Raw genomic sequence first — 22373 nt, forward strand, 5'->3', positions numbered from 1 at the left:
TTTGTAAGATATGGAAATTTGTATAAGGGTTTGTTTCTACACTAGTAGATGTATGTGCGTTATAGAAAAATAGAAATATAGATGAGCAAAAAATAAAAATCTCCAAGATCTCACAGTTCAGGAGTAAGCATTGTCAATATTTTACTGCATGTTCTTTCAGATTTTTTTACTATAACTTGGTCGTTCTTATCATTAGTGATTTAGAAGTTTTATTTAACTTTTTTTGTAATTACATGTTAAAATATACTTTTCCTTTGAAACAACTAAAAAATAATGGACTCAATTTTTTTTCATTTAAACAGAAAAAAATAAAGAAATACTAGTACATTTTAGTTTTACCCCTTCCTTTGCCATTTTTGTTGGAATAATCTGTGATATTAGAACTAGGTTAATTTATTTTATAATTGTATATCTTGTCTTTCCAAAATTGGTTGACATTTGTTACATTTCACAACCATGTTAACGATTATTTCAACATTGAACATAAATATTACTGATCTCAGTAGTAACTACAATTGCTTTTAAATCACATTTCCCTCAATTGGAATTATATATTGTGATTTGCTTTTTGGTTTGTTGGACTTTATCTTTTTTCTGAAAACATTGCTCAGAGCTATTTGTGGATGGTACACTTTCTAAGTTCTTGCATGTTCGTAAATGACTTTCTGTTCCATGAACTGTAGCTTAGGTAGGCTCTCAAAATTTTTTTGATGCTGCTTCAGTGTCTTCTGAAAATTAGTATTACAGAAGAAAGATCTGATACCAGCCTGACTTTTTTTTTTTTTTTTTTTGGTACGCGGGCCCCTCACTGTTGTGGCCTCTCCCGTTGCGGAGCACAGGCTCCGGACGCGCAGGCTCAGCGGCCATGGCTCACGAGCCCAGCCGCTCCGCGGCATGTGGGATCTTCCCGGACGGGGGCATGAACCCGCGTCCCCTGCATCGGCAGGCGGACTCTCAACCACTGCGCCACCAGGGAAGCCCCAGCCTGAGTTTTTTAAATTACTTTATCAACTTATTTTTCTGCCCTTTCCTCTATCCTAGGGAATTTTTTTTTTCATTTCAGAACAAGAATCTCTTTCATTATCTTCTCCAACTAGATGGGCCACTCTGGTCTAAAGCCTCAAGTTTTTCCTCTATTCTTGCTATTTTTTTTTTAATTAGTGCTTATATCAGTCAGGATCCCAGTAGCGTAAAAATGATGGGATTCTCAAATAAAGTAACTGAGCAGAGTTTAATGAGTTACAAAGGTATAGAAAGGGTTAAAGAAAACCAAAAGGATGGTGAAGCACTTAGAGTAAAACAGCTGGGGATTCATTATCACCCCTGGGGCTGAAAAGGTAGAGGGAAGGAGTGGTTTCCAGGACTTAGAAAGAGCTGTGGAGCACAGCTGGGTCAGTGTCTCTAGGAGAGGCCACTGCTAACTAATGGCCAGCTGGAGGGATGGATATCTGGGCCTTCCTCTCCTCCCACATTGCCATCTCCTGCCAGTGCCTCTCCTAGACAACCCAATGAGAAGCCCCTGGAAGCCATCTGTAAAGGTCAGCCTCCTAGGAAAAAGCACAGGGTGGAAAAAGGTGTTGAGTGGATCTGGAACAGCAAACAATATTTGCTTGAAATTTCTACTGCATTTAATTTGCATCATCCGATTTTGGGGTAAATATAAGAGAAAACATATCGTTATATTTTTATTCATTTTAGTCATAAGCTTTATTTCTTCATCTCTTCATCCTTTTCTTAATTGTTCTGAAAACCATTTATTCTTTTCCTTTTGCATTTTTCAGTCTTCTCTTTACTGCCTCTATTACATGTTTAAATGTAGTAATCCTAGTTTTTATCTGAATGCAGTCTTTCTTAATGTTATATTATGTTCTTTCCATGAGCACAGAATTCCAACAAGTCTTACTGAGGATGCAAATTAAACTTTTTTTTAAACTTAACTTTTCTTTGTATAAGACAGTTTCACATGGATACATTTATTCTGAATCCCCAAGTGGCTCTTTTATTTTGCTCAGAGTATTTTTCAAAAGTCTAGTGGTTTGGGGGCTTCCCTGTGGCGCAGCGGTTGAGAGTCCGCCTGCCGATGCAGGGGACACGGGTTCGTGCCCCGGTCCGGGAAGATCCCACATGCCGCGGGCTAGGCCCGTGAGCCATGGCCGCTGAGCCTGCGCGTCCGGAGCCTGTGCTCCGCAACGGGAGAGGCCACAACAGTGAGAGGCCCGCGTACCGCCAAAAAAAAAAAAAAAAATGTCTAGTGGTTTTTCTTTATAGCCTGAGCTTTACCAAGGAACTGCAAGTTCTTTGAGTACTGAGATTTCAGATGGATTCTGTGTCAGAATCCAAATCTTCTAGTCCCAGAAAGTGGGAACATGAAAGTACTTCTATTTGCTGTAGCTATATTTTGTTACAGGTTGAATTAAATTGTCTACATGGAGTGGTGAGTGAGCTTTGGAGAGAAAAGCCTCATGACAGGAAAGTTAACTGATTTCCCAAATAGTTACCTTTCAGTGGCTGCATGTGTGAGTCCTGATGGATTCAGCTCAAACAGCCTTTGTAGGATTTAGATTGGTTTCAAGTAGCCTCCTCCACAGTTTAGCTTATTCACGCTGGGAACGTGGTTGTCTTTTGTCAGGACAGACTCCATTTTCCCTGGAAGAAGAACTTCCTTCGCAGGAAGCAGCTTGGGAACTGCTGTGATGGTTAATTTTATGTGCCAGCTTGGCTGGGCCATGGTGTCCAGATATTTGGTCAAACATTATTCTGGATGTTTCTGTAAAGGTGTTTTGGGATGAGATTAACATTTAAATTGATGGATTTTGAGTAAAGTAGGCTGCCTTCCATAATATGGGTGGGCCTTAGTTAAAGCCCAACTAGCCCAACTGATTTTTCCAATCAGTTAAAGCCTTAATGGAACGGAAGACTGACTTCCCCTAAGCAAGAGGGAATTCTGCCAGCTGATGGCCTTTGGACTCAAACTGCAACTCTTTCCTGGGTCTCCAGCCTGCTGGCCTACCCAGAAGATTTTGGACTTACCAGGTCTCCACAATCATGTGACTCAATTCCATAAAATTTCTCTCTCTCTCTCTCTCTCTCTCTCTCTCTCTATATATATATATATATGTGTGTGTGTGTGTGTGTGTGTGTGTGTGTATGAATATATACACACATATACTTACATACATACATATCCTGTTGCTTCTGTTTCTCTGGAGAACCCTGACTAATACCATTAGTAAGAAGTCAACCTAAAACAAAAGGAACTGTTTCTTCTCTGAATTATTTTGTTTTAATTTTTGTGGGTAGGTTGTAGGAGCCCAACCTTCTCCTTCTGAGAGATTCATCCATATAAGAATACATAAAAAATACATATAATAGCATTTTTACTTTCTTTTGTTTGCACCAAGAGAAAGCTGAGAATGAATGCTACATTTCGCTGATCTTTCTGAAGAATTTTCGAACGAATCCTTGTGTACTTTGACTTTCATCACACCTACTTTATCCTGGAAGCCCCTTTTTTATATCCTCTCCTTCTCAGAGGAGGAGATTTTCCTGGTTCTGTGGAGTAACAGTAATAGTAATTGCTTACTTCTTTTACTTGCTAGTCAATTTTGTTGGAATGTGTGGTATTTATGGTATTTATACTTCCCTCAATCTGAGCCAATTTGCACAATGCCTTTTTGGCCTGTTACTAATAATATCTATCCTATTTCCCAATCATTATACAGATTACATCCTATTTTTACATATCCTTGGTCATTTTAGTAGAATTCGTTGAGGAGGGGGAGTATCTTAGTTTAGATTTCCTGAAAGCAGACCTGAGACAAGGATGTGGGTACAGTTAGTTTATCTGAATAGTGAGGCACGGAATGGAGGACTATCAATAAAGTATACTGTATTAGGTTCCTATTGCTGCTGTAACAAAGTTCCACAAATTTAGTGGCTTGAAACAGCACTATTATTTTCTCATGGGTCTGCAGTTCAGAAATCCAACATGGGTCTCACTGGGCTAAAATCAGGGTGTCAGCAGGGCTGAGTTCCCTCCTGGAGGCTCTAGAGGATAATCCATATTCTAGCCTTTTCCAGTTTCTAGAGGTCACCCACATTCCTTGACTCGTGGTCCCCTCTACCTTCAAAGCCAGCAATGTCTGGTCAAGTTTTTCTCATATCAAATCACCCTGACAGTGATTCATCTTCTGCCTCCGACTTTCACTTTAAAGAACCCTTGTGATAACATCAAACCCACCCTGATAATCTAGGATAATCTCCCTATTTTCAGGTCACCTGATTAGCAACTTAATTCTATCTGCAGCCTTAATTCTCCTTTGCTATGTAATATAACATATTACAGATTCCAAGAATTAGAATATGGACATCCTTGGGTCACCATTTTTCTGCCAACCATAGGTATATTAAGGATTGAGTTACAACGGTAGACAATTGATACAATTGGTGTGGAATACACTTGTGGCCCAACCTGACCAGAAACAAGAGAATGGATTCTGGGAAATGTAGTTGAACTTAGCCTAACTGACACACTACAAAGCTACCACAGTCCATTCTTGTTGACTTTGAACTCAAGTACATCTCCTTGAACCATACTTAATTGCCGAATAAAGACTATGCTACATAAAACTGAAAACGTGCTACTCCTTTTCCCAGGAGAGGACGGAGTTTCTTTAGTGTCTTTGGTTGATTTTCATTCTTCCCCCTGTTGATACATACTTCCTGTTTTGTGTCATGTAACTCAAATATGATATAAAGTTAACAATCATTAACAGGTCTTATGTTAGATGATAAGGGGGTGTCAGAGGAAAAGAAATGAAAGTATTATTACATTATATATATAATTAAACTATTGAATAAAAATATTAAAATAAGGAAGAAATACTCATAAGTCATATAGTCCTCATTTCTGCAATGGTCATGTGGTCATAGTGGATAGTTAAAACTATTTCCTTTGTCCTCAACAAGCACCTCATTTCCTTTGGTTCTTTACCTGATGGAGTGACCCAAAACTTCATTCCTAAAGGGTCTGGGCTATTAGAGCCCTGTCTGAATTAAGCTGTTGTAGTTTTCCACTAACTTTAATCATAGGATGTGGGAGCACCAAGAGGTACTTTAGAGGATCTGCTGTATTCCAGACACTCTCCTCCTTACCCACATTGTGTGGTAGTAGCAACCCAATTTCCCCTTGGTGATCAGGACTAATCACCCCAGCCAGAGTAAACCACCCCCGTTGCCTGCCTGCTTATTCAGTGGCAGGAGGCACCCAGAGTGGCCAGGCAACAGTCTCAACTTCCAATTCTGAGGAATCGTTGTTGGGTTCCCTGGTGAAAGCATTCCTCTATTTGGAACTAGGGCCTCTAGACCAACAGAGCCTTAAGTCACAGGGATGCAAAGCAAACACTTTGCTAGTGTATCACCAGAGGTAATAGTGAGAGGAGCCATTCCCATTTCCATTCCTGGGTTTATGAATATTGGCTAAGGGAGAACCAGCACCATATATTGAATGCTGACTTAGAGCACATACAGCCTCCTGGAGGGCTTTGCTTAGTCCTGCAAGTTACACTTGTCCCTTGGTATCTGCAGAGGATTGGTTCCATGACCCCTGCAGATATCAAAATCCACAGATGCTCAAGTCCCTTATATATAATGGCATAGTATTTGAATGTAACCTACACAAATCCTCTTGTATATTTTAAATCATCTCTAAATTACTTATAATACCTACTACAATGTAAATACTATGAAAATAGTTGTAAATACAATCCAAATGTTATGTAAATAGTTTCTGGCATGGAAAATTCAAGTTTTGCTTTTTGGAACTTTTGGGAATTTGTTTTGAATATCTTGTATCCACAGCTCATTGAATCCATGAATGTTGAACCAATGGATATGGAAGGCCGGCTGAATTCCCACTTAGCTGATGCTATAATTGCATCTTCAAAAGGCCATTCTACCGTTCTGGCAAACCAGTTGCTTCAGGATGATGAAGAACATGGTTAGACCGGTGAATTCCGGGCATGGGCCCATTGCCACACTTTATTTGCAATGAAGTGAGTTCCTTGGTCAGAAGCAAGGCTGCGTACAAAACCGTGATGGTGGATAAGGGATCCTGTAAGCCTCTGGATGATAGTTTTGCTAGAAGCATTTTGTGCAGAGAAGAAAAATCCATACCCAAAGTAAGTGTCTATTCCATTAAGAATAAAACACTGCCCCTTCCGTGATGAAAGCAGTCCAATATAATCAGCCTGACACCAGACAGCTGGCTGATGACCCTGGGGATGGTGCCTATCAGAGACTCAGTAGTTTCTGGTGCTGACAGATGGGGCACTCAGCAGGGGCTGAGGTCAGCCTGGGTGAGTGTAAGTCCATGTTGCTGAGCCCACGCATAACCTCCATCTCTGCCGCCATGGCCACTTTGTTCATGAGTTCATTAGGCAATGGCAGGAGTAGCTGAGGAAGGAAGCAGAAAAAATATACATTTTAGTTAGTTTATTATGGTTTGCCAAAATCTTCTTGGCTTCCAAAGACAAGTTAGTATGCTGTAAATCATTGTATCATTTAGGAATTACATGCGGCTGCTCGTAACAGTGACTTTTAATAATAGTGACTTAAAAGATCTACAAGTTTATCTTTCTGCTTCATAAAAGAAGTCTAAAAATAGTTAATGCAGCACTGGCATAGAGGACCCATAATCATCAGGGATATAGTGTCCGCCTCTCTTTTGCTATGATATCCTTAGCAAATGGTTTCTATCCTCAAGGTTGCCTTGTGATCAACGATGGCTGCTAGGGCTCTAGTAATTTCATCAAATTCAAGGTTGAAAAGCACAAAGTGGAAAACACAAAAGGAGTATTTACAAGCTGTCTGTTTCCCTTTGTAGGAGCTTTTCTAAAATTTCCTCCCAGCAACTCCATCTATTTTTCATTGGTTTTAGTCACTTGTTTTAGTCACAGGTTTTAGTCACTTGGCCAAACCTAGAAGCATAATAGGCGAGGAAATATAATTTTCTGGCTAGCTCTATTATTTCCCCAAATAAATTTGGGGATTTGCACCTAAGAGAGAGAGTCAGAGTGGATATTAAATTGGCAACCAGCAATCTGACATAGCACTTTTCTTCTAATAACTACCCTCCAGTTGAGATGATGTGTGGTTCTAAGAATATATGCTTTTATTGCTATGACAGAATTGAAGTGGATGAAACTGCCTCTAGCTCTTTTATGTCTAGTTACTCAGTGGATACCTGAATCCAGTTACAAAACCTATAAGATTTTATTTGTTCATATTTTCCCTAATGAAAAGAGACAGCAAGTAATAGGATTGTTTTTAGTTTTATTATGATCTTTTTTGCCTTAAATAACTATCTCTCTCGCTCTCTCTCTCTCTATATATATATATCTATATATATATGGCTGAGCCAAATTTGAAGTGAGGATATCCAGATTCTTCCCCACTCCACCCCCATCAAGACACTTACTCTACAAAAAGAGAATAACAGAAAGTAAACAGCAGCCATGTCAATGGATAATTCAAGGTGACAAAATGAAGGGAGACCCTAATATCACCCCAACTCAGATGATATAGCAGGTTAAATGCTGAGCCTTTCCCTGGGCACCTATACCAAGACAGGCTGCTGTCAGAGGACTTCAAAATTGCTAGCTTCAAACAGGGACAAAATCTCAGCATTTCTTACGAGCTTTTTCACATTTTCACCTCTTTTCTTCATTTATTAACAATGATAAGCAAGCTGTGATGGAGTTGCTCTTTAAAGATAATGATTCAGTTCTTTGTACCTTCCTTTTTTATAAAGGCTGAGCCCTGAGAAAGTCAGCATAAGACCTGCGTGGGTGGTGGGCAACCATCAACTAAGTGTAATTTGAAGGTAATCATAGAACCGTCACCACTTAAGACTATCCGCAGAAAAAAAAGGAATCATTTGAGTGATTTCTAAGCTCTTTAAAATAACTTCCCTGAGAAGAAAATTATTTTAATTTAGGCTATTAGTCATTTCTATCTCAATATAAATTAATTACATCAGATATTTCCTGCTTAACACATAAATGAAAAAGTCTCAGGGCTTAGGGGTTTTGAATGAGATGGCAGCGTGAGCACTGAACAGGGAACAGGCAGGAAGCGGGGGCTGCAGAGGAGTTTTATAGGAAAAACTCAACAGTAAAAATGGTAGAGTTGGATTGGAGGCTGCACTTGTAGGACTAGGGGGCATGGTAAGTACTTTAGGCAACTAAAAACTAGTGTTAGGGTGCTGAGTGCTTGGAGGGACATAAAAGATGACTCTATTGAAGAAAAAGAAACTGAGAGTGTGAGAGAGAGAGTGTTAAACATGAAATTCTTAGCAATTGCATTGACCCGACTCCCTTCTTTCCTTTTCACCCCAGATAGTTTCTATGAGCAAATCTCATAATTTCTATTTTATTTATTTATTCATTGTTTTTTTTAAATTGTTTTTCACTGTGGCATCAACTTTATATTCACAAAGAAAAAGCTCCAGTCCATCTTTTAATATTTTTGAAAAATTCCTTACATCACAGAACGAAACTGAAATGTATTAATATTCCACTCTTACATTCCATGACAAACAAAAAATTTCATGAGCCAAAAACAAACAGGGAGAAGCTTATAAAACTATATATGGCAACAAAAAGAATAAAATACCTAGGAATAAACCTAAGGAGACAAAAGACCTGTATGCAGAAAATTATAAGACACTGATGAAAGAAATTAAAGAGGATACAAATAGATGGAGAGATATACCACGTTCTTGGTTTGGAAGAATCAACATTGTGAAAATGGCTGTACTACCCAAAGCAATCTACAGATTCAATGCAATCCCTATCGAACTACCACTGGCATTTTTCACAGAACTACAACAAAAAATTTCACAATTTGTATGGAAACACAAAAGACCCCGAATAGCAAAAGCAATCTTGAGAAAGAAAAACGAAGCTGGAGGAATCAGGCTCCCTGACTTCAGACTATAGTACAAAGCTACAGTCATCAGGACAGTATGGTACTGGCACAAAAACAGAAATACAGATCAATGGAACAGGATAGAAAGCCCAGAGATAAACCCACGTACATATGGTCACCTTATCTTTGATAAAGGAGGCAGGAATGTACAGTGGAGAAAGGACAGCCTCTTCAATAAGTGGTGCTGGGAAAACTGGACAGCTACATGTAAAACAATGAAATTAGAACAGTCCCTAACGCCATACACAAAAATAAACTTAAAATGGATTAAAGACCTAAATGTAAGGCCAGACACAGTAAAACTCTTAGAGGAAAACATAGGCAGAACACTCTATGACATAAATCACAGCAAGATCCTTTTTGACCCACCTCCTAGAGAAATGGAAATAAAAACAGAAATAAACAAATGGGACCTAATGAAACTTCAAAGCTTTTGCACAGTAAAGGAAACCATAAACAAGACCAAAAGGCAACCCTCAGAATGGGAGAAAATATTTGCAAATGAAGCAACTGACAAAGGATTAATCTCCAAAATTTACAAGCAGCTCATGCAGCTCAATAACAAAAAAAAAAACAAAACAGCCCAATCCAAAAATGGGCAGAAGACCTAAATAGACATTTCTCCAAAGAAGATATACAGATTGCCAACAGACACATGAAGGAATGCTCAACATCATTAATCATTAGAGAAATGCCAATCAAAACTACAATGAGATATCATCTCACACCAGTCAGAATGGCCATCATCAAAAAATCTACAAACAATAAATGCTGGAGAGGGTGTGGAGAAAAGGGAACCCTCTTGCACTGTTTGTGGGAATGTAAATTGATACAGCCACTGTGGAGAACAGTATGGAGGTTCCTTAAAAAACTACAAATAGAACTACCATATGACCCAGCAATCCCACTACTGGGCATATACCCTGAGAAAACCATAATTCAAAAAGAGTCATGTACCACAATGTTCATTGCAGCTCTATTTACAATAGCCTGGAGATGGAAGCAACCTAAGCGTCCATCAACAGATGAATGGATAAAGAAGATGTGGCACATATATACAATGGAATATTATTCACCCATAAAAAGGAACGAAACTGGTTTCTTTGTAGTGGGGTGGATGGACCTAGAGACTGTTATACAGAGTGAAAAGTCAGAAAGAGAATAACAAATAGCATATGCTAACACATATATATGGTATCTTTAAAAAAAATGGTCATGAAGAACCTAGGGGCAAGACGGGAATAAAGATGCAGACCTACTAGAGAATGGACTTGAGGACATGGGGAGTGGGAAGGGTAAGCTGGGACGAAGTGAGAGAGTGGCATGGACATATATACACTACCAAACATAAAATAGCTAGTGGGAAGCAGCCGCATAGCACAGGGAGATCAGCTCGGTGCTTTTTGACCACCTAGAGGGGTGAGATAGGGAGGGTGGGAGGGAGGGAGACACAAGAGGGAAGAGATATGGGAACATATGTATAACTGATTCACTTTGTTATAAAGTAGAAACTAACACACCATTGTAAAGCAATTATACTCCAATAAAGATGTAAAAAAAACTATATGGATCTCATCACTAACAGCTGAACAGAGAAAGGAATTAAAACACTTTAATTAAAAAATCATGAGTGGATGATAAAGTGTGTAGAAACTGAAAATTTACAAACTATTTAAAACCTGGAATCACTGACTGTTCCAAAATTACACAGATGGATCATGGGTTGTGGTGAACAGCAGAAAGGGATTATGGATGAATCTGCATTGTTCTATCTGATCCCCATGCTACCCGTCTCCGAGGAATATGCAGTAGCCTGCATCTGCCAATCCCAAACTTCTAATTTATCCACCCCCCCTCACTTTCCCCTTTGGTAACCATAAGTTTGTTTTCTATGTCTGTGAGTCTGTTTGTTTTGTAAATAGATTCATTTGTATTATTTTCTAGCTTCCACATATGTGACATCATATTATATTTACATTTCTCTGACTTCACTAAGTATGATAATCTCTAGGTCCATCCATGTTGCTGCAAATGGCATTATTTCATTCTTTTTTATAATATTCCATTGTATATATGTACCACATCTTTATCCATTCATCTGTTGGTGGGCATTTAGGTTGCTTCCATGTTTTGGCTATTATAAATAGTGCTGCTGTGAACACTGGGATGCATGTATCTTTTTGAATTAGAGTTTTCTCCATTATAATCTCTGATTAAAATAGACTCAAAATCTGACCATTTCTCTGTATTTCCATCATTACCACCTTTTTCTCCTGGATTATTGCAAAAGCCTGCTCATCGGTCTCCTGTTTCCTTCATTGTCCCCCACAAAGCAAACAGAACATTTCTTTTAAAAGAAAATCCAGGGAGGGACTTCCCTGGTGGGCCAGTGGTTAAGACTCTCCGCTCCCAATGCAGGAGGCCCAGGTTCAATCCCTGTTCAGGTAGCTAGATCCTGCATGCCATAACTAAGAGCCCACATGCCACAACTAAAAGATCCTGCATGCCTCTGCTAAAGATCCCGCATGCTGCAACTAAGACCCGGCACAGCCAAATAGATAGATAGATAAATAAATATTTTTTAAAAGATTCAGGGAGTTCCCTGGTGGTTCAGTGGTTAGGACTTGGTGCTGTCACTGCCCTGGCGTGGCAAAAAAAAAAAAAAAAAATCAGATCATCACACTCTGCTTAGAACTTTCTGATGGCTTCGTTTGTCTTTCAGAAGCAAATCCTAACCATGGTCTCTGAGACTGGCCCCTGCATCGCTCTTGACTTCATCTCCCAACTCTTTCCCTGGGTCATTCTACTCCAGGCACTCTGGCCTCCTTGCTGGACCTCTAATATGCCAACAGCTCCTGTTTTCTGGGCCTTTGCATTTATGATTCCCTCTCCCTAGAATGATCCTCCTTCAGAAATCTTCATTCACTCACTTCCTCACTTGATTCATATCTCTGCTTATAGGTCAACTTTTTATTGGACTTTCCCTGAACACCTGATCCAAAAAGGCACTAGCACCCCACATTATAACAGGCCATCTTTTTACCCTGCCATATGTTTCCTCGTAGAACTTATCAGAACTAGACATGTATATTTGCTTATTGATTCATTGCCTACATTTTCTCACTGGACAGCTTGTTGCCTGAGAGCAGATTCTACACCTGATTCATTCTCTGCTACACAGAGAGCACCTAGAAAAGTGCCTGGCACATAACAGTGGCTCAATAAATTTTTGTTGGCTGACTGTATAAATTGCATGAGGCCTCCAGAAGGTTCTAGGAAATCTTAGAGAAAAAGTTGAGATAGTCTTACTACAAATGGAGGACATGCTCAGCATCTTCTACAGTCAGAAGCTGAATGCTTTTGTTCTGACACAAGAGTTGATGCTGCTTTGCTGAATCTCTGAGATAAACGTCTCCATGCACATTTAAAATGCTGACTATCATAGATCTCTTGAAAAATACTTCCATCCAATTACCTATAGTCTTTCCTGGGACAATTATCAAATGTGCTTATTAACATAAAAGTTATATTTCTGTTAAACATTTTGCTTTGGCTGTGATCATTTTGATTATACGAGGTCGTAAATTTGTTCCAGACAAATCCCTTTTCAACCTCATTAATAAAAATTTGTGTTCATATATGACACACTTTTTTTTTTGCGGTACGCGGGCCTCTAACTGTTGTGGCCTCTCCCGTTGCGGAGCACAGGCTCCGGACGCGCAGGCTCAGTGGCCATGGCTCATGGGCCCAGCCACTCTGCAGCATGTGGGATCTTCCCGGACCGGGGCATGAACCCGTGTCCCCTGCATCAGCAGGCGGACTCTCAACCACTGCGCCACCAGGGAAGCCCTATAACACACTTTTAATTTGTGGAGTTCTGAAGTTTCCTAGATACTTAATATGGTTCTGACCCATTTAAGGTTATACAGTAAGTTCCCTACATACGAACAAGTTCTGTTCCAAGAGTGCGTCCTTAAGTCCAATTTGTTTTTAAGTCCAAGAAAGTTAGCCTAGGTACCCAGCTAACACAATCGGCTATATAGGACTGTAATGTAATAGATTTATAATACTTTACACACAGATAATACATACAAACAAACAAACACAAAAAGTAAAGAAAACATTTTTAAACTTACAGTACAGTACCTTGAAAAGTACAGTACAACAGCTGGCATCCAGGGGCTGGCATCGAGTGAACAGGGAAGAAGAGTTACTGACTGGAGGAGGGAGAGGAGGTGGGAGATGGTAGAGCTGAAGGATCGTCAGCAATAGGGGCCGGAGGGCAAGCTGCAATTTCACTCACGCCTGACGCTGATGGCACAGGCTCTGGTTCCTTGCTGGATTCAGTTCTATCTAGCCTCTTTTCTCATCATAGATGACACGGTAGCACTGGATTGCATTCTGAATGGCTGCTGCAACTTTCGTGTACCATTCTACACTCGGGTCCTGTGCCTCAGAAACTAACAGTGCCTCCTCAAATAAAGAAAATCCCCTTGCCATTTCCTGCGTCGTGCATCTCTTCGGTTCTTCAGTTACTTCTTCCTCTTGTCTCTCTGTCCTTTCTCTGGGCACACTTGCATCTTTGAAAGTTCGCAACTTGAATGATCGTATATAGGGGACTTACTGTAATTTATTTTGTAGTCTTTGTAACTATAAATTCTCCCAGCTTGGTTAATATTTTCATTTGAGTGTGGGTTTAGTTTGAATCCTACTTTGCACAGACTATCTTGTGATGGCTTTGTAATGTGTCAACTTGCCTAGACTGAACTCCATTTCCCAGAATTCATCCTCTTGTTTGTTTGTAGTTAAGGTCAGCTGCAAACGAGATTCGTGGGAGATTTGGAGGCTGGAAGGGAAGCAATGGCCACTTAGGTTCACTCATGTTGGTGCTAATTTGCTGACTCACATCATTGGTGTGAAGCAGCAGCTGGGCCTGCAAATGCTCTACCTTCCTCTGATCCTCCTTTGGCTTCTTCAACTCCCAGGCCAGGTGTATGTATTTAGCTCTATGACAAAGAGCCCCACTTCTGCTGGATACCCTCATTGCCAAGGTCAGAGGCCACAATAATTGACACAGGTTTTAGCCCTTCCCCATGGGGCTCCAGCTGAAGAGTGTAGGTTCCAGTCTGCTTATAATCTTCCCTTCCTAACTGCCTTCCTTATGGATTTGAAGCCCCAGCATCGTATGTGGAGAAAACAGCCTTACAGAGACTGCTTAACCAGCTCCCACAATCACATAAGGCCAACTCCATTTAACAAATCTCTCTCAGATAAATAGAGATAGGTGATAGATAGACAGATCTATAGGTAGATGATAGAGATATAGATTCTAGTTGTTCTGCTTCTCTAATTAAACTCTAACCAATGCAGATTTTGCTACAAAGAGTAATTCCAGAGAAAAAGAATCTTGAGAATGAGTTTTCTTTTCTAGAACAGGTTTTCTAATCTTGTTAGGTTTAAAGTCACTAGTGAGGGACTTCCCTGGTGGCACAGTGGTTAAGAATCCACCTGCCAATGCAGGGGACACGGGTTTGAGCCCTGGTCTGGGAAGATCCCGCATGCTGTGGAGCAACTAAGTCCATGCGCCACAACTAGAGAAAAGCCCGCACACAACAACGAAGACCCAATGCAGCCAAAAATAAATAAATTAATTTATTTTTAAAAATAAAAGAAAAAGTCACTAGTGAGTCTATTTTAAGTGGTAAGGAGGGTACTAGTAGTCAGTGGCATGATGTGGCACTAGAGATACATAAAATATCACCATTGGATAATCCTAGTCAAATACTTAATGGAAGGCAAGGTTCTAGGTGACCATGTATTAGATGTCTTAGAACATCTTAGTCAAACTAAGGAGTGTAATGGAATTGGCTGGTTGCTCCTAACTGTGCTGCAGAAAGTAGGGAAAGTATGACCTCAGGGATTTGAATTCCCAGCTTAATGTCCACAGAAAGGACCTGCAAGCTTCTATGTGTGGACTGAGAGAAATTAGTATCTTCTGTAGCCAAAGGGCCAAGATTTCTGAAAACCAGACCCAGAGTCTCTCCCTTCCTGTGGCTGAATTACACAAACCAAATTCTCAACCTTGAGGCATTTCTATTAATAAAGTTAGGGCATTGACTGCGAAAGAATGAGATCCTGAAAAATCGGAATGGTGGGGTGGGGGGGGTGGGATGAATTGGGAAATTGGGGTTGACATATATATACTAATATGTATAAAATAGACAACTAATAAGAACCTGCTGTATAAAAAAATTTAATTAAAAAAATTTGGAATGGGGACCTACGGGAAGATCCTGGTAAAGCTGGCGACATTTAACCTTGAAGTTCTGCTGCGCCTTCTTTGCCCATAGAAGCAGCCCTTCCACCCCTTCCTGAACAGTTAGCCTTTCTTTGTGCAAAAAAGCTGTAATGGCCTCCTCTGCCTGCAAGGCACTGTTGATCCTCTTCAGAACCTACCTCCACCACTCTGCTTTGCTTCTAGACCTGTAACTAGACTCAAGTCCCAGCAGGCCCCAAAGAGTGAGGTACAAAGTTCAACCCATGAGGATCTGCTGTGCATACCAAAAGAGTTGCATGATTTATGTTAATATATATGGTCAGAAACCTGGGGAATATATGTGGGAATCAATCTTTTTTTTTTTTCTTACATCTTTATTGGGGCATAGTTGCTTTACAATGGTGTGTTAGTTTCTGCTTTATAACAAAGTGAATCAGTTATACATATACATATGTTCCCATATCTCTTCCCTCTTGCATCTCCCTCCCTCCCACCCTCCCTATCCCACCCCCCATATCCAACCCCTCCAGGCGGTCACAAAGCACCGAGCTGATCTCCCTGTGCTATGCGGCTGCTTCCCACTAGCTATCTACCTTACGTTTGGTAGTGTATATATGTCCATGCCTCTCTCTCGCTTTCTCACAGCTCACCCTTCCCCCTCCCCATATCCTCAAGTCCATTCTCTAGTAGGTCTCTGTCTTTATTCCTGTCTTACTCCTAGGTTCTTCCTGACATTTTTTTTCTTAAATTCCATATATATGTGTTAGCATACAGTATTTGTCTTTCTCTTTCTGACTTACTTCACTCTGTATGACAGACTCTAAGGTCTATCCACCTCATTACAAATAGCTCAATTTCGTTTCTTTTTATGGCTGAGTAATATTCCATTGTATATATATGCCACATCTTTTTTTTTTTAACATCTTTATTGGGGTATAATTGCTTTACAATGGTGTGTTAGTTTCTGCTTTATAACGAAGTGAATCAGTTATACATATACATATGTTCCCATATGTCTTCCCTCTTGTGTCTCCCTCCCTCCCACCCTCCCTATCCTACCCCTCCAGGCTGTCACAATGCACTGAGCTGATATCCCTGTGCCATGCGGCTGCTTCCCACTAGCTATCTACCTTACGTTTGTTAGTGTGTATATGTCCATGACTCTCTCTCGCCCTGTCACAGCTCACCCTTCCCCCTCCCCATTTCCTCAAGTCCGTTCTCCAGTAGGTCTGCGTCTTTATTCCTGCCTTACCCCTAGGTTCTTCATGACACTTTTTTTTTCTTAAATTCCATATATATGTGTTAGGATACGGTATTTGTCTTTCTCTTTCTGACTTACTTCACTCTGTATGACAGACTCTAGGTCTATCCATCTCATCACAAATAGCTCAATTTCGTTTCTTTTCATAGCTGAGTAATATTCCATTGTATATATGTGCCACATCTTCTTTATCCATTCATCCGATGATGGGCACTTAGGTTGTTTCCATCTCCAGGCTATTGTAAATAGAGCTGCAATGAACATTTTGGTACATGACTCTTTTTGAATTTTGGTTTTCACAGGGTACATGCCCAGTAGTGGGATTGCTGGGTCATATGGTAGTTCTATTTGTAGTTTTTGAAGGAACCTCCATACTGTTCTCCATAGTGGCTGAACCAATTCACATTCCCACCAGCAGTGCAAGAGTGTGCCCTTTTCTCCACACCCTCTCCAGCATTTATTTTTTCTAGATATTTTGATGATGGCCATTCTGACTGGTGTGAGATGATATCTCATTGTAGTTTTGATTTGCATTTCTCTAATGATTAATGATGTTGAGCATTCTTTCATGTGTTTGTTGGCAGTCTGTATATCTTCTTTGGAGAAATGTCTATTGAGGTCTTCTGCCCATTTTTGGATTGGGTTGTTTGTTTTTTGTTATTGAGCTGCATGAGTTGCTTGTAAATTTTGGAGATTAATTCTTTGTCAGTTGCTTCATTTGCAAATATTTTCTCCCATTCTGAGGGTTGTCTTTTGGTCTTGTTTATGGTTTCCTTTGCTGTGCAAAAGCTTTGAAGTTTCATTAGGTCCCATTTGTTTATTTTTGTTTTTATTTCCATTTCTATAGGAGGTGGGTCAGAAAGGATCTTGCTGTGGTTTATGTCATAGAGTGTTCTGCCTATGTTTTCCTCTAAGAGTTTGATAGTTTCTAGCCTTACATTTAGCTCTTTAATCCATTTTGAGCTTACTTTTGTGTATGGTGTTAGGGAGTGTTCTAATCTCATACTTTTACATGTATCTGTCCAGTTTTCCCAGCACCACTTATTGAAGAGGCTGTCCTTTCTCCACTGTACATTCCTGCCACCTTTATCAAAGATAAGTTGTCCATATGTGCGTGGGTTTATCTCTGGGCTTTCTATCCTGTTCCATTAATCTATATTTCTGTTTTTGTGCCAGTACCATACTGTCTTGATACTGTAGCTTTGTAGTATAGTCTGAAGTCAGGGAGCCTGATTCCTCCAGCTCCATTTTTCATTCTCAAGATTGCTTTTGCTATTCGGGGTCTTTTGTGTTTCCATACAAATTGTGAAATTTTTTGTTCTAGTTCTGTGAAAAATGCCAGTGGTAGTTTGATAGGGATTGCATTGAATCTGTAGATTGCTATGGGTAGTAGAGTCATTTTCACAATGTTGATTCTTCCAATCCAAGAACATGGTATATCTCTCCATCTATTTGTATCATCTTTAATTTCTTTCATCAGTGCCTTATAATTTTCTGCATACAGGTCTTTTGTCTCCTTAGGTAGGTTTATTCCTAGATATTTTATTCTTTTTGTTGCAGTGGTAAATGGGAGTGTGTTATTGATTTCACTTTCAGATTTTTCATCATTAGTGTATAGGAATGGCAGAGATTTCTGTGCATTAATTCTGTATCCTGCTACTTTACCAAATTCATTGATTAGCTCTAGTAATTTTCTGGTAGCAGCTTTAGGATTCTCTATGTATAGTATCATGTCATCTGCAAACAGTGACAGCTTTACTTCTTTTCTGATTTGGATTCCTTTTATTTCCTTTTCTTCTCTGATTGCTGTGGCTAAAACTTCCAAAACTATGTTGAATAAGAGTGGTGAGAGTGGGCAACCTTGTCTTGTTCCTGATCTTAGTGGAAATGCTTTCAGTTTTTCACCATTGAGGATGTTGGCTGTGGGTTTGTCATATATGGCCTTTATTATGTTGAGGAAAGTTCCCTCTATGCCTACTTTCTGCAGGGTTTTTATCATAAATGGGTGTTGAATTTTGTCAAAAGCTTTCTCTGCATCTATTGAGATGATCATATGGTTTTTCTCCTTCAATTTGTTAATATGGTTTATCACATTGATTGCTTTGTGTATATTGAAGAATCCTTGCATTCCTGGAATAAACGCCACTTGATCGTGGTGTATACTTTTAACGTGCTGTTGGATTCTGTTTGCTAGTATTTTGTTGAGGACTCTGCATCTATGTTCATCAGTGATACTGGCCTGTAGTTTTCTTTCTTTGTGACATCCTTGTCTGGTTTTAGTATCAAGGTGATGGTGGCCTCGTAGAATGAGTTTGGGAGTATTCCTCCCTCTGCTATATTTTGGAAGAGTCTGAGAAGGATAGGTGTTAGCTCTTCTCTAAATGTTTGGTAGAATTCGCCTGTGAAGCCATCTGGTCCTGGGCTTTTGTTTGTTGGAAGGTTTTAATCACAGTTTCAATTTCAGTGCTTGTGATTGGTCTGTTCATATTTTCTATTTCTTCCTGATTCAGTCTTGTCAGGTTGTGCATTTCTAAGAACTTGTCCATTTCTTCCAGGTTGTCCATTTTATTGGCATAGAGAGTTGCTTGTAGTAATCTCTCATGATCTTTTGTATTTCTGCAGTGTCAGTTGTTACTTCTCCTTTTTCATTTCTAATTCTATTGATTTGAGTCTTCTCCCTTATTTTCTTGATGAGTCTGGCTAATGGTTTATCTATTTTGTTTATCTTCTCAAAGAACCAGCTTTTAGTTTTACTGATCTTTGCTATCATTTCCTTCACTTCTTTTTCATTTATTTCTGATCTGATTTTTATGATTTCTTTCCTTCTGCTAACTTTGGGGGTTTTTGGTTCTACTTTCTCTAATTGCTTTAGGTGCAAGGTTAGGTTGTTTATTCGAGATGTTTCCTGTTTCTTAAGGTGGGCTTGTATTGCTATCAACTTCCCTCTTAGAACTGCTTTTGCTGCATCCCATAGCTTTTGAGACGTCGTGTCTCCATTGTCATTTGTTTCTAGGTATTTTTTGATTTCCTCTTTGATTTCTTCAGTGATCACTTCTTTATTAAGTAGTGTATTGTTTAGCCTCCATGTGTTTGTATTTTTTACAGATCTTTTCCTGTAATTGATATCTAGTCTCATAGCATAGTGGTCGGAAAAGATACTTGATACAATTTCAATTTTCTTAAATTTACCAAGGCTTGATTTGTGACCCAAGATATGATCTATCCTGGAGAATGTTCCATGAGCACTTGAGAAAACTGTATTCTGTTGTTTTTGGCTGGAGTGTCCTATAAATATCAATTAAGTCCATCTTGTTTAATGTATCATTTAAAGCTTGTGTTTCCTTATTTACTTTCATTTTGGATGATCTGTCCATTGGTGAAAGTGGGGTGTTAAAGTCCCCTAATATGAATGTGTTACTGTGGATTTCCCCTTTTATGGCTGTTAGTATTTGCCTTATGTTTGCCTTATGTATTGAGGTGCTCCTATGTTGGGTGCATAAATATTTACAATTGTTATATCTTCTTCTTGGATCGATCCCTTGATCATTATGTAATGTCCTTCTTTGTCTCTTCTAATCGTGTTTATTTTAAAGTCTATTTTGTCTGATATGAGAATTGCTACTCCAGCTTTCTTTTGGTTTCCATTTGCATGGAATATCTTTTTCCATCCCCTTACTTTCAGTCTGTATGTGTCTCTAGGTCTGAAGTGGGTTTCTTGCAGACAGCATATATATGGGTCTTGTTTTTGTATCCATTCAGCCAATCTGTGTCTTTTGGTGGGAGCATTTAGTCCATTTACATTTAAGGTAATTATCGATATGTATGTTCCTATTCCCATTTTCTTAATTGTTTTGGGTTCGTTATTGTAGGTCTTTTCCTTCTCTTGTGTTTCTTGCCTTGAGAAGTTCCTTTAGCATTTGTTGTAAAGCTGGTTTGGTGGTGCTGAACTCTCTCAGCTTTTGCTTGTCTGTAAAGCAAAAGCTTCTCCATCAAATGTGAATGAGATCCGTGCTGGGTAGAGTAATCTTGGTTGCAGGTTTTTTTCCTTCATCACTTTAAATATGTCCTGCCAGTCCCTTATGGCCTGCAAAGTTTCTGCTGAAAGATGAGCTGTTAACCTTATGGGGATTCCCTTGTGTGTTTTGTGTTGTTTTTCCCTTGCTGCTTTTAATATGCTTTCTTTGTATTTAATTTTTGACAGTTTGATTAATATGTGTCTTGGCGTATTTCTCTTTGGATTTACCCTGTACGGGACTCTCTGTGCTTCCTGGACTTGATTAACTATTTCCTTTCCCATATTAGGGAAGTTTTCAACTATAATCTCTTCAAATGTTTTCTCAGTTCCTCTCTTTTTCTCTTCTTCTTCTGGAACCCCTATAATTCGAATATTGGTGCGTTTAATGTTGTCCCAGAGGTCTCTGAGACTGTCCTCAGTTCTTTTCATTCTTTTTTCTTTATTCTGCTCTGCAGTAGTTATTTCCACTATTTTACCTTCCAGGTCACTTATCCGTTCTTCTGCCTCAGTTATTCTGCTATTGATCCCATCTAGAGTCTTCTTCATTTCATTTATTGTATTGTTCATCGTTGCTTGTTTCATCTTTAGTTCTTCTAGGTCCTTGTTAAATGTTTCTTGCATTTTGTCTATTCTATTTCCAAGCTTTTGGATCATCTTTATTGTCATTATTCTGAATTCTTTTTCAGGTAGACTGCCTATTTCCTCTTCATTTGTTAGGTCTGGTGCGTTTTTATCTTGCTCCTTCATCTGCTGTGTGTTTTTCTGTGTTCTCATTTTGCTTATCTTACTGTGTTTGGTGTTTCCTTTTTGCAGGCTGCAGGTTCGTATTTTCCGTTGTTTTTGGTGTCTGTCCCCAGTGGCTAAGGTTGCTTCAGTGGGATGTGTAGGCTTCCTGGTGGAGGGGACTAGTGCCTGTGTTCTGGTGGGTGAGGCTGGATCTTCTCTCTCTGGTGGGCAGGTCCACGTCTGGTGGTGTGTTTTGGGGTGTCTGTGGACTTGTTATGATTTTAGGCAGCCTCTCTGCTAATGGGTGGGGTTGTGTTCCTGTTTTGCTAGTTGTTTGGCATAGGATGTCCAGCACTGTAGCTTGCTGGTCGTTGAGTGAAGCTGGGTGCTGGTGTTGAGATGGAGACCTCTGGGAGATTTTCGCTGTTTGATATTATGTGGAGCTGGGAGGTCTCTTGTGGACCAGTGTCCTGAAGTTGGCTCTCCCACCTCAGAGGCACAGCACTGACTCCTGGCTGCAGCACCAAGGGCCTTTCATCCACCCGGCTCAGAATAGATGGCAGGAAAAATAGAATTAGTAGAAGTAGGAATAAAGAAAGAAAGAAAGGAAGGAAGGAGGGAAGGAAGGAAGAAAGAAAGAAGATAAAGTAAAATATAATAAAGTTGTTATTAAATTAAAAATATTAAGAAAAAAAATGGACGGATAAAACCTTAGGAGAAATGCTGAAAGCAAAGCTATACAGACAGAATCTCACACAGAAGCATACACATACACACAAAAAGAGGAAAAGGGGAAAACATCATAAATCTTGCTCTCAAAGTCCACCTCCTCAATTTGGGATGGTTCGTTGTCTATTCAGGTATTCCACAGATGCAGGGTACATCAAGTTGGTTGTGGAGCTCAAATCCGCTGCTTCTGAGGCTGCTGGGAGAGATTTCCCTTTCTCTTCTTTGTTCTCACAGCTCCCAGGGGCTCAGCTTTGGATTTGGCCTCGCCTCTGCATGTAGGTCGCCGGAGAGCATCTGTTTTTTGCTCAGACAGGACCAGGTTAAAGGAGCCGCTGATTCGTGGGCTCTGGCTCACTCAGGCCGGGGGGAGGGAGGGG

The 22373-nt window shown here is 39.8% G+C and overlaps 2 long non-coding RNA genes across 2 annotated transcripts in view; both read right to left on the minus strand.

Moving 5' to 3' along the window:
• Positions 1-1145: 1145 nt before the first annotated feature.
• LOC113611878 (uncharacterized) lies at positions 1146-2849 on the minus strand. Its single transcript, XR_003429643.1, has 2 exons — positions 2499-2849; positions 1146-1547 (listed from the first exon to the last, which is right to left on the minus strand). It is a non-coding gene; the product is annotated as an uncharacterized LOC113611878 (long non-coding RNA).
• A 424-nt stretch (positions 2850-3273) lies between these two features.
• The window catches only part of LOC113611877 (uncharacterized), a 51470-nt gene continuing 32370 nt past the window's right edge, over positions 3274-22373 (minus strand). The window contains exon 3 of the long non-coding RNA XR_003429642.1: positions 3274-6453. This is a non-coding gene — a long non-coding RNA (uncharacterized LOC113611877). The remainder of the gene's footprint in view (positions 6454-22373) is intronic.

The sequence above is a fragment of the Aethalodelphis obliquidens genome, unplaced genomic scaffold (assembly GCF_003676395.1).
Source record: "Aethalodelphis obliquidens isolate GAN/ISIS:26980383/991018 unplaced genomic scaffold, ASM367639v1 scaffold71, whole genome shotgun sequence".
NCBI lineage: Eukaryota > Metazoa > Chordata > Mammalia > Artiodactyla > Delphinidae > Aethalodelphis > Aethalodelphis obliquidens.